Below are 10,760 nucleotides of genomic sequence, written 5' to 3'. Positions count from 1 at the left end.
ACTCGTCGTCTTTGCCCCATTTTATCCGATCTTTGTTAGTCTTACCACTCTCTGTGATCTCACGCCATCATGGAATGTTTCCATATTAATTCTTTGGGGCTGTTATCCCATTTTTAATCCATCCTCTGCTAGTCCTTCCACTCAGTTCCATGTAAGCCTCACCCATACTGGTACTGTGTGCCTTTTCTTGGTCTGTCCCCTTTTTTGTTTCTTCTTCCAACCCTGCATGATTATGAGTTCCTATGTGTTTGTTCCTTGTGCCTCCATCATATTGCCATTGATGATCTTATTAAGATCGCAACGTCAGGCTGCCTTCATTTTGGAGTGGTCCGGCACATCCCGACTTCAAAACGTTTTTGATAATGTTATTTTTTTCAATACTTTTCAACGAGTTTCTACCTTAATTTAATGGTTTCTGGTATGAACTTGTAACTTTCAATATATATTGACCCTCATCCTGAGTGGTGCATATAACTCTGACATAATGATGGTGTCATCGAATGTCTTCCACGTCTACCTGAATGTTAAACTTTTGTAAATTTATAATACGGACATAAGCCTCAAATTTAAATTTCAAGTTATGAAATCATGAAATGAGCATTTTGAGCAGCAGATAATAATCTGCAAGTAATTAAATACAAACAATAAGTGACAGTATGCTCACTGCCGTAAATATTGAGATAACAAAAATGTAACGATTTTAAAGAAGTTAAAGGGATTGTAATCTCATGGTTTCTGATACGTAGAACAAACCGTTGGAACTGTTACAAAAGTAGAAAGTTATGAAGTTCCCGAAAGTTCCCGAAGTTCCTATCGTTCCTTGGTGAAGGTGCGCTGGCCTTGGGGGAGTTCCAACTATTACCGACGTGGTTTCGAGGGACAAATGGATTTGCAATACTTCAAGAAAGCGGGCAACGGGGAATTCTTTATCGAGCACCTCCCAACGCTCGGTATGTTATTCACAATTACGATTTCATTGTAGGTACATAATATATAATGTACTTTGCCTATACTACTATGCGGATCCAATAAGCATTCTATCGTGATTGCTACTTGTTTTCATTGTGATAAAAATTATATGGTTTTTGATGAGGTGCATTATCAACAGCAGCAATCAGCACAGTTGCACTGCTAGCATATCATACAAGGACGATCGTGAATTTGTTTTTTAGAGTGGAAGCGAAATACAGGGTGAGTGAAAAAAAAGCGAAACCCAAATATCGTGACTATTGTTTCAGTGAAGTTCTGCATGTAGCACTTTTTAAATCTGGGATACAAAAACCCAATTCATAAGCTTTCTTCATTCAATCACCGAAGCATCAGCTCACTCATCCAGCCTCCAACAATTATCAGTATGGACTTATTATGAAAGTTGACTACTGTTCTCATCTTCAGATGCAACAACATGCAGTCCTTGGTATGCAATTGGAGACAAAGTGCGGTTGAGGAACATCGATCTAGGCGAGCTTAAGGACATGCAGGATGAGCAATACGGCTGGATAGAAAAGATGAAAAATGCAAGTTCTTCAAGTTCCGTATAAGGCCTTTTTGCAAGGCCTTTTTACAATACAAAATATAAACCCAGGTTGAACTTTTTCCTGGTTGACGCAATTGCCTCCTTTGATGATTTTTTGATTTTCAACCTCGCGTTGTCCCCAGCGGTGGCAGAACACTGTTGAAAGTGGGGGCCAAAGCACCACCAGTGCCGGCTGGCCGTTGGAAATTCGAAAAGCGTGTGTGTGTGTGTGTGGGGGGGGGGGGGGGTCTTAACCTCATTCAGCATAAGGGCGCCCTTTTCCAACTACACTATTGTGTGCCCTACAAAAGTGGGGGGAGGGGGGTTGCTAAACCTCAATCATTAATAGCAGGCGCCCTAAACCTCCTTCATCAATAGGGGCGCCATTTTTCAAGAGATTGAGTGTTGTGTGAACTACAAAAAGTGGGGAGGGGGCCATGCCCCCAGTTGAAAAGGAGGGGGGCAATGATCCCCTGGTTTCCCCCTCCCCCTGATCAGCCGCCAGTTGTTGACCCCTGTTTCGTTGCGCACTTGTTTCTTGCAAACAAAGCTTATTTCTCTCTGCTGCTGCTATTTCAAACCCTAATAAAAGTTTCAACTAGGGTTGAAAATCTCAACCCTTGTGTAGTTTGGGGTGACTTCAACCTAGGGCGAAAACATCTGAGTTTTGACACAGTTTTAACAAAACGTTTTCAAGTGTGGATCCCCTGCGTAAACCGTGCGTCCACCTCTTCGATTTGTCTAGTGTGTGAAAAGGCTATAGTCTTATGTTATCAAATCCGAACCAGAAACCATAACAAGAAACATTCCTAAAGAAACAGCGAAAAACGCGGAATATATTATCAGCCGCAACATTTTGTTCAAACAAAGTAAAACCCTCTGGGTAAGACGTCAAAAGATGTCTCTTTTTCTTTATTGAAATCCCCATCTCCATAGCGTCTTTTTTTATGGGGCCTATTGCGTGCTGCGTTGAGGTGCTGTAAAATTAGTCGAAATACTTTCGACTCATCGGTGACTTTCTTTAACCTTCTTAAAATAAGCACACAAAATATTAGAAAAAAGAAACCCACCAAATTTCCCAATCAAACACGACTCAGATTGACAACATTGATGGGCTGTCGAAAAGCACTTTCGTCTTTTTGTCCAAGTTCTCTTGTTATGAAATATAAACGGACATGAAAGTTAAATTGCGGCAGTTGTTTAATATCATTGGCTTTTTTCCAATTCAGTTTCGAGGGAGAGTTGGCGAAGTCAGGAAAGTCAACAGTAAGGGAGATCTTCGCGTCAAATTTGGCAGATCTCTCTTTTACTACAATGTCCGTTGTCTTCAAAGAAAGACACCTGAGGATTACATCGTCGGAGGTTTTGTTTATTCTTTAATTATTTTTCCTCTATCAGATAATACAATTATTCATTGAAACGATTTTCATTTCACATGATCAGCTTTCAAATGATTGAATACGGTGAAATGAAATAACGATTCTGCTGCAGTAGAAATTATGTGCACTGATATTCTACGGACTTCGTAGGGGATCCATGCGCCAAAAAGGTGGCGCTTTCTGACCAGTTTGAGAGCCCAGTGGACGGTAGCCTGGTTCCCAATCTCCATTGTCCTTGGAATTCAAATAAAGGGGACATGTAGCTAGCAGTGAATCACGAATACTTAAGGAGGCTGTGCTTCTAATTTATGCAAATTATATGCAGGGCGTGTGTAGGTCTGCCTTCCAACTCCTGAGTTCAAAACCACAATGGTTATGCTTGCGCACAATCAGCCTGTTGCAAACTGCCAATAGGCCAGGAAGGTGGAATGTCGGTGGTGATGAGTTTCGATTTTTGCTGAATTTGATAGCGTCTCTGGCAAGTATCAATAAAGTGAGGGGGCATTACTGTTAAGTATTTACAACTTAGCAGTTGAAATGCTGGAAAATTGCCTTCATGGAGAATGGTGGTAAGACAAAAGTCATTTTTTTGGATAACCATGTGTTAACACTATCGTTCATGCTCAATAGTGATTCAAAAATAAACAATCATGCTGCACACGGAGAGGTCATCTAGTCAATGGCTTTAAATGGGAGCTAGCTACCCGTCCCCATAAAACCAGTGGCAAAACGGAAGATTCTATATTCTTTCTTATTCCTCCAAGGTTTAATACACGTAGCACCGCAGCCAGAGAAACAATCAAGATGTTCTATTTCGACTTTTCCATCAGCGACGTTTCCTGAGTATTGAACTTGTTTAGTAAAGTGCACATATAAGATACCCGCGAATTATCATTCCCACAGAAAACTCTTTTTTTCTTCAGAAAAACAAAATGGCCCGGTACGAGCGAGTGAAAAATGTTTCAAGTTTCATGAAATTTCTGGCGCGCACTGTTCCCTGTCACGTTTTATGTAAATGCATAAAATCGTGTGCTTAAGGGAGCTATGACCAGGTTACAAACAGTGGACTACAGTTTTCATTTCAGGAAAGTTTATCGAGCTGAGGTTACTCAAAGTCCTAAGCCGAAGTGGCTGATTTAAGCCCCTGTCACACTTTTGCGTATCCTAATTCCTTATGAGTTCCTTATCAATTTTTTTCAATACGCAGCCGTACGCTCAAAACGTCGAAATGTTTTGATTACTTTGACTTATGTGCGACGCACATCTAGCGTACAAGTAACGAATACAGCGCATCCACTGCGTATGAGATGCGTATGAGTTGCGTATGCAGTGCACAACATTATTTTTGTTTGGGCTGCGAATAGGTCAGTATGCAGTGCGCATGCCGAGCGTATTCCGGACGCACCCGACTTATGCCGACCGCATGCCTGACGCACTTCCAACGCAATACGTCGGCATTCGCTATGAGTTCGTTCAGCGTGCGTTGTATCTGCGCTGCAAGTACGCTATGTATACGTCCGATATAGGCGGCTCATTATGCTGACGGGGTGCGTGGCGGGAGGTTAGCGTATTACCGCGTATGAGCCGCTAAATCCCCCACGAACACATAGCGTACTCGTACCGAGCTCGACCGATGCGGGACCGATGCGCTGCGTATTTATAACTTATGACCAGCGTAACTACGTACGCAGCGTAGTTTTGTGCATGCCCAAAACTATCCGGCGTACTGGGCCGTACCATGCGTATGCCTGCGTACATAAAACTTACACAAAACGATAGAGATGCATATGAGGTGCGTATTGTGCGTACGATTGCTTATGAAAAAAATGTTAATGCGCAACTCATAAGGAATGAGGATACGCAGAAGTGTGACAGGGCCCTTAGCCCACAGTCTAAACGCATTCGTAGCGCACATTTTGAATGTTCAACTACACTGCAAATTACACATAACTTAGTAAGATTTTCATTGACTCATGTTTCAAAGGTCGATGCTGCGTGGCAGACGGTAATGTACTGATCAAATCAGCGATATCTGGAAACGCCAGTGAAGTTAAACAGATCCTTGCAATCTCTCATATTATGGTAAGACAACAAACAAACACACACAAAAACAAATTAAACAACCCAACAAACACCCCAACAAGCACTCAAACAAGCAAGCAAAGTATTTCCTTGCAAGATACAACCTATCAGTAGATTCTGATTTTTTTCAAACCACAACTATTTATTAAACTGTTGTATGCTTTTCAATACTTCAATGTGATAAATTGAGAACGTAACACTAAAATTTGTGGCCTAGTGTATAACGAAATCCACTGACGTGACAAGAAGAAACACAATTTCAATTTTAACCTTAAATAAAAGTGCCTGTATTTTAAAGTCCGTAACGGTGCTAAGAATGGAGCGTGTGGAAATACCGGAAACGGACAATACTCGACACGTGTATTGGTGCTAGTATGGGAATATGTAAATAATTAGCTCAAAGGCAAAACACGCATGGGAACGGTATCATGGAAAGAGAATTGGGTGCAAACCTGTCGTCCAATGAGACCTATTACGACTAGAAATGCTTATGCGTATATACTACAAAATGTCCGCCGCGTCCGAAGTAAACAATTGGCTTTTTTCCACCTCGTTTTTTTAAGAACAGTCAGGCATTATGTGAGTTTCCTTTCAATTGGACTTTTAAAACAGAAAACTGATTTTAGAACGATGTCCCCCCTTTGATGCAGGGAAAGGCAAAAACATAGATTGTTAAACCCTTCTTTCTATACTTTTAGGCCAGCTATCAGAATGAGCAGGGCGTAACTGCACTCCACTTGGCAGCAAATCTCGGCCATCTTGATGTCGTTATTGCTTTGGTAGAAGGCAACGCTCCCCTTGAACAACAGGATACATGTGGAGATACAGCCCTCATGTTTGCTGTGGTAGGGTGAGCAGGACACTTCCTATCTGCGTATTGACCAGTTACATTATAACTATTGGTCAGGTGACCATGACAGTGGTTAGACCCTGTCATACTGAGTACCTCTACAAATGCTGACAAGGTTGACGGTCAATCCTTTAATTAGCGGTCCAGTTAACAAGCTCACGAGCTTACTTTGTGATACATTTTCCTGCGGCCGTGTGTTACAGTTAGAACTACATTGGGACTTAAAAAAAAATGTTTTATGAATGCTCTAATACCTTTAGCGAATACTTATCTGAGTTTGATTACTGATATAGTTAAACTGCTTATCCAATAGAAACAAACTGGATGTTGTCCAGTACCTACTGCTCGTTGGAAGCAACCCAAATACATTCGAGGAACACGGAGTCACCCCACTCCACTTAGCCGCTGGTCATACTAACAACAAATGCGCACAGGCACTGCTGAGTTCTCCAGTGCAACAGTGTGATACGAATAGCCAGGTTTGTTAAGTATGATAAATTGATATAACGTAATAAAACAGTTAGTACAAAAGCCAATTTCACGTAAAGTAAAAACCTTACTGTACATGCTGTTTAACAAAAGGAATCCGAGATCAATGTAAATTATAAAACAAACCAATAATGTAACAAAATGTGTTCAAATAAGGTAGCGATCATGTGAAACACAAATGTGTCTTCTTTCCAATTACACCTTGATTGTGCGTCTGTGTCCATGATGACTAAGCATTTGTTGTTATTTTGTAAAGTTTGAAAGTCTGCACTGGGCCAAGTTTGTGCAAAAGGGTATATCTCGTATTCTGGGCACGTGGAACGGCTTAATTAAAATGAAGGAAGACATCCTTTTGTTTAAAAGAATTTATTCATTTTTACACAGTGATTTTACCACTCTTATCGTTGAAGTTATCCCCTCTTGACCTGTGCACCACTTTGTTCCACACAAAGCTTTGCACAAAGTCTAGTCCACGTTAACCTTTGCATAACAAACCAGCCAGCAATCTTAGCCAGGTAAAACTTGGCCCAGTACAACTTTTGACCCTTGACAGAATAACAACGAATGCCAAGTCATGCTTGGCCAAAGACACTCAATAGCAAGATATCATTAGAAAGAAAAAAACATTGGCCTTTTACATGATTTTTTACTGATTTGAAAATATTTTTTATTACATGCTTTATATAATTCATATTTACATATGGGTTTCCCGTTTTGGATACACCTTCTACATCCCCTTGATCGGTGTCGTACATTAACATCCCCCACTTTATTGACATAATATGACACAAAATAAAACGGAAAATGTATACCTCACCAATTAATTTTAATTGCCAGCACCAACACCTATGTTCTTCTCGGAACACCCGGGGTTCGGGCGCGTACGTGTGGCGCTTTGCGCAAATGACTGACTGACTCAGCTTAAATCTTACCTTAACTTAATACCCAAATTACTAGGCTTTATCTAAACTGGACTGGTTTTTTTTGGTTCTTTTATGTGGCTTTCATCTTACCTCAAAAGGACATCGATGGAGACACACCATTGTCAATCGCTATTGGACGTGCGTGGAACAACGACACCATGATAGATTTGTTGTTAGAACACACGACAGATGACGGTCTGAGGCTGATGAATCACACAGGCTTCAACTCGTTACATTTCGCAGCCTCCCATGAAAAGAAATAGTATGTATACTTTTATCCGCTGCATTTATCATTTGCAATCATAGTATCCCAGTAGGGCATTATGGCGTGCCTGTGTCAAATTTACAGGGGGCGGAGCGCTGGGAATGTGCTATTTCTTTATGGAGTTATCACTCGATAAGTATGTTCCGACTCAAAGAATGCCTTAAACTCTAAACGGAGAGCCACTTGGTTGGGGGGAGGGGGGGGGGCCCTCCATGGAGTTTGCCCATGATCATGACTGCGCTTGTAATTAAAAATGCTGATCGTACCCAGCCTGTGATACCAGTCCTGTGCCTCGTCCAGCTAAGCTTATGAGGTAAAGCGGTACTCACTCTCGACCTTCCTGAAATAGAGCGGGTCTATTTCCTTCTGGTTTTGAGGCGCCAGAAGCCCGCCTTTAGATCCATGACCCCTGCCCTCATGTCTAAACGGGAATCGGCACCTGAAGCCGGGAAGTAGGAGTTTGAATTAGGAAAGGCTATTTAAGATGCTGATCATATGGGACATTTGATGGAAGGGGAGTGGCTCAATACTCCTCAAGGCCCCCATCATCCTAAGACCTTTAGACACCCCCCCCCAAAAAAAAACATTCTCTACTCTGGCTTTCGTCACTGATTATACCTCAATTCCCCTATAATGTAAGTTTCAATATAAACACGCATCTACTGGAACCAAACACACAAACAATAGCAACTAATTGGTATTTGAAACGTGATTATGTCTGTTTCTATAGTGCCGTCGAGAAGATTCTGAAACGTTCACCGTCCATGATCAACATAGCTAAACGTGATGGTTATACGGCGCTGCACATCGCTGCCATCAACGGCTACACAGAGATCGTGAAGACTCTACTTAAACAGGTTAGATTTCACGGGAATGTACTTCATTTTGACTTGAAAACGGTCCCTTTGAAAGCCACACAAAAAAAATCCAAAATTGTCTACGCGGTCCATTTTTTTTCAAGGACGTGCCCATAAAAAGCGAGAGGTTGACGCTTATTTTTCAAGTTTCACTTGAAAAACATTACTCTATGTAGACTGAAAAATAACATTGCTGTGCAGTGCAACATAAAAGGCCAAAAATCTTGACAATGATGACGTTGCAAAACGTTAACTGACAATGACGTTTGTGTTTCAGGGAAATTGCGACATCAGTGCTCGAACGTTGAAAGGGCAGACAGCTCGAGATCTTGCTGTAGAAGCGAGCCACCAAGAGTGCGTCGCCATTTTGGACGCTCGTGAGGGAGCATTAAAAGACTAGCGAAAGTATAACTCATAATCGTAACTACTTTCAACTACTGGACAACCACTATCCCTAATTCGTGTGTTGATGATGCCAAACCTTTGTTTTTGAGAAATCTTTGAAAATCGAACACAAGGGGATTCCCACAAAAATGTTTGCAATAGTGGTTGCTCGCTATTTCACATTACGGCCAATAGCGGGGAACAGTACGCCGAAATTTAAAATGCTGTCAGTAGCAAAAGTTCTTTGTATAGCCCTAATAGCTCAATGTGGTAATGGGAATTGCAGTGTGATTTGCACTCTTGTCTACGTTTGAAGGTTGTTTTTTCATAAAACCATAACTATGCTTTATCATAAACCAGGAATAATGAGCTTGTTGATATCATAGTCCATTGATATCTTTGAAGCATGCATACCTCTACACATACGTATCACCAACTTAAAGGTAAAAGCGTGGGACTAAAAAAAATAAATACCAAAAAAAGAAGAAAAAAAAGATTAGAACCTGGGGGGGGGGGGGGGGGGGGAGCTCAAGCCCGCCGCCCCCTCCCCCAGGTGCTCCACTGTACTGGAAATTGTATCCTTGTTGAGACATTGCTTTGTTTTCGTGTGCAAAATGGTCAGAGGGTCGAAAGCATTTTTCAAATGTTCCTATTTCAACCAGAATTAGTTTCCTTAAAATCACATGCAGATGTTGTAGTTTTGCCTTAAGGTTCACATTTTAGTATAATCAACGGTCACATAAAGATGTTATGAAATTGCGTAAATTTCCTAGGCAAAACGCGGTGCGCGTCACGACGAATTTTAGTTCACAGTGAACCTCAGCACCTACCAGGCAACCTGTCCTGTCCCATTATGAACGAATTTGTTTGAAAAGATTGAAGATTTTTAAAACAAATGTACCGGTTTTTTTTTTAAATTGCAATGTTTTTGTTGTCAAATAACCATTTTTGCAGAATTCTGCCAGAAATCTGCCAAAAAAATCCATTCTCTCAATTGTCTGTCAAACTCATTTTTGAACAAAATATCTGTCAAAGTTAGCCAAAAATCGGCTAAAACGGTCACCATGATGACCAGATGCATGCTTACTAGATATCAATGAAAAGATTACTAACCATATATTTGATGATTAAACCATTTCCACAAATGCCTAAGACAGTTTACCGATTCCTACTAGTTGAGAGGCCTTCACGTGGCCGGTTTGAAACGGTTGATAAACAACCTCAGCACCATAGGCGCGTGCGCGTTCCTCCCCTAACAAAGCATGATGGGAAACAACATGGCGCAGCAAGATTGTACCCGTGAAAACGAGGTTGGTTGATAAAGACATGGCTGACTGGGCCCAATTTCACGGTGCAGTTAAGCACCAAAATTTGCTTAACCAAAGTTTTGGCTGGTTAACCGCTTTTAAAAGCCAGACTTTTTTGTGTTAATCAAAATGTTTGTGCTGAGCAACGCCGTGAAATTGGCCCCTGGTCTTAAACACTTTTCCAGTGTCACATACAATTTGGACACCTATGAATCCGGTGCCAGAACCATTTTATCGGTTGAACCTCCACATTCCTCACGTAGAAATTCGCAATTATTTCATAGTCCTTAGTTCACACAACAATGGTTCATTTGCGTTCTGAGCGACATCACGCAGTTCTCGCGACGCGCGCGCCAAGCTCCATGCAAGGAGTTGTTTACCATAGTGGCCTTATATAGGTCGAGGGGTGTTTCGTTGAACGAAATCATTGAAAAGTAATGGTTTTTGACTTTTTGTTAACTCTCGTGGACCAAACATATTTTTTTTTGAAAAGGTATTTTTAAGTGGGAATAATTATGTGTTGGTGTGTATTATACACTCTGTGTGAGTCCGGTTGGTGTCCAGACTCCAACCGGTCTTAAACAGAGTGTTTAATACCTTCCAATCACAAATTGATTCCCTTGATAATGGTTATTACGTTCACAGTTTGTTAATATTAACCCCTCTGTTTATCGGTTGGTTTATTAGGGACGCCTCGTACAAATTGTT

The sequence above is a fragment of the Patiria miniata genome, unplaced genomic scaffold, assembly GCF_015706575.1.
Source record: "Patiria miniata isolate m_02_andy unplaced genomic scaffold, ASM1570657v1 HiC_scaffold_24, whole genome shotgun sequence".
In the NCBI taxonomy this organism is placed as follows: domain Eukaryota; kingdom Metazoa; phylum Echinodermata; class Asteroidea; order Valvatida; family Asterinidae; genus Patiria; species Patiria miniata.
The sequence above is the reverse complement of the archived record's forward strand: the minus strand, read 5'-3'. Positions refer to the sequence as shown.